We start from the raw sequence: 2,466 nt of genomic DNA, 5'->3' as shown, positions 1-2,466 counted from the left end.
TAATTTTACTGATGCAAATGTGGGTCTTTCTAAAGGTTTACAGCCGCTCATTCTGTGATCACCTCAGAGGTAAGAAGGCTGAAGCTCAGCAGCTGATTGTCATCAAAGAAAAGATCAAAAAAGATGGTACGTTCGGATTTTAATTCTTTCATTCTGAATAAGCATACTGTACATGTTAAGACAACAGAACAGTTTATCCGCCATATTTTGATAGTTAACAACAGATAAGTAAAAATAATAAAATATTAACATTTGTACTCATTTCTGTGTACAGTATATAATTTAATGTCTGTGCCTTTGCCATACAATGCAAGAAAAGACGACTAGAGTTTCTTCTTTGTCACACTGGACTTCCTCAGACAAATGGGAAAAATCAGCTAAAGTTCAGTTTACTGGCTTGTTTTGCAGCTTCTTCATTGCAGCTTCATCTTCATTAGCAGGTGCAGTTTCCTCAGTTATGTTTTTAGGACTTCTTCTCTGTCAACTTAAATGTTAAGATTAATCTGTATTTATTCCAATTTCCTCATGGAAAAAGATCAGACTCACTGATTGACTGGACAGATGATCAGAGGATCAGAGTTTTTACCACCATCATTACTGCCGGGACAGAAGAATGGGTAGAGTTTCTCAGTGAAGGAGAAGCCAGAAAAGGAATATATCACATCTACATCATCTACATCATGAAAGGACACCAGACCCTCCTCATAATCCACAAACACCCCTACCTTCTGAGGACCAGACTGAAGAGGGAGATGGACTGGAAGGTCATCAACTGCTACACAAATATTTTCACATACTCTTACAATCCAGTAACCATTTGCAGGACTCAATGTCATGACTTCCTTCCTGTTGAGTGACTCTCTGGCCACTCCTAAAGCCCATTCAGTCTTGTCGTTAACCTGAACCTCAAAGTAAAATCTGCCTGAAGATAAACTCTGCTTTCCTAAAACAATGAGAAATTCAGAAAATCTCTCTGGGTTGTCTGGAAGATCATTCTCCTCTTGACCACAGTGTACTTGTTTTCCATCATCAGACAGGATGAGATAAGGATGTGCTGTATCAGGATCGAGAGTCACATCCACTGCATACTGCTGGACCCTCTTCAGTTCAGCCTCAAACAGCTTCTTCATGTCTTTACTGAGTGTCTCTTTCAGCTGATCCACAGCTCTCACCACAGTCCCCTCATATGATGGTGGATGGATACTGACCTCTGTCCAGTCCTTGGTGGTTGGAGCAGCTTTCAGGGATGAGAAGCATTGGAGGAGGTGGAGGTGATCTTTAGCGCGTCAAAGCTGCTCCACCTCAGATCTTCTCTTCATCAGCTCAGAGATTTCCTGTTCCAGATCTGTGATGAAACCTTCAGCCTGTTTCTCTGTTGTTTCCTGTTTCTCTTCAATCTCCTTTATGAGCTCATTCAGGTGTCTGTCAACAGACTTCTTCAGAGCAGTGAAGACCTGAACACCTTCTGCTTTCTCTCTGTTTGCAGCATCTTTACTCATCTTCACTGACTCTTTGATCTCCTGAATCTTCAGTCGTCTCTTCTGGATCATCTGTTGAATTTCAGCCTCAGTCTCCCCCAGTTCTGCCTTCTTTCCTTCATATTCTTCTCTCAGAGGAACAAACTTATGAGTCTTGTGGTCAAAAACACAGCAGAGCATGCAGACACAAGTCTGATCGGTCTTACAGAACAGCTCCAGAGGTTGATCATGTTTCACACATATCCTACTTTCCAGGTTCTCCTCAGGATCAATCAGTTGATGTCTTTTCAGACGTGAAGCTGCCAGATGAGGCTCCAGGTGAGTCTGACAGTAGGAGACCAGACACACCAGGCAGGACTTCAGGGCCTTCAGCTTGGTTCCAGTGCAGATGTCACAGGGAACTTCTCCTGGTTTGGCAGCTTGTTGCTCTGAGCTGCTGCTGCTGACTTTCTGCTGAGCTTCAGATCTAAACTCCGAAACCATCTCAGAGACGAAACTGTTGACGTGCAGCTCAGGTCTGGTCTGAAAGATCTTTTTACACAAAGGACACTGACACCTCTCACTGATATCTCAGTGTCGACTGATGCAGTTTTTGCAGAAGTTGTGTCCACATGGTGTGGAGACTGGATCAGTGAAGACATCCAGACAGATGGAGCACAGAAACTGATCTTCAGATAGAAGACAGCTGGCAGCAGACATGTCTCTGAGTGAGAAAGAAAAGAAAATGTTTTTATTTTAAATTCAGTTTTAATCATATTTAAAGAAGACTTGTTCTGCTTTTTCTTCATTTCTGTCTTATGTCTCCTTTTCCAGTGCTGGATGGTCAAGATAAACATGATGAAAGTTTGAAATAATAAGGTCAGTGTATGTGAAATTAATCACTGTGATCCCAAAGTTCACATGTCACACTGCTCTAAATAAAAAGTATCACACAGTTCTTTTAGTCTTAGATCTGTTTGAAGATAGAAATCGAAGGGATGATGTTGAA

The 2,466-nt window shown here is 41.8% G+C and overlaps 1 pseudogene; it reads right to left on the bottom strand.

The window, feature by feature from the left end:
- Window positions 1-542: 542 nt before the first annotated feature.
- Window positions 543-2,177, bottom strand: LOC146361473 (E3 ubiquitin-protein ligase TRIM21-like; annotated as a pseudogene).
- Window positions 2,178-2,466: the final 289 nt, after the last annotated feature.

Source organism: Perissodus microlepis, chromosome 23, assembly GCF_051167445.1.
Source record: "Perissodus microlepis isolate ML-2025 ecotype Zambia chromosome 23, ASM5116744v1, whole genome shotgun sequence".
Classification (NCBI taxonomy): Eukaryota; Metazoa; Chordata; class Actinopteri; order Cichliformes; family Cichlidae; genus Perissodus; species Perissodus microlepis.
Note: the sequence above shows the minus strand (reverse complement) of the source record. Positions and strands in the feature narration are given on the sequence as shown.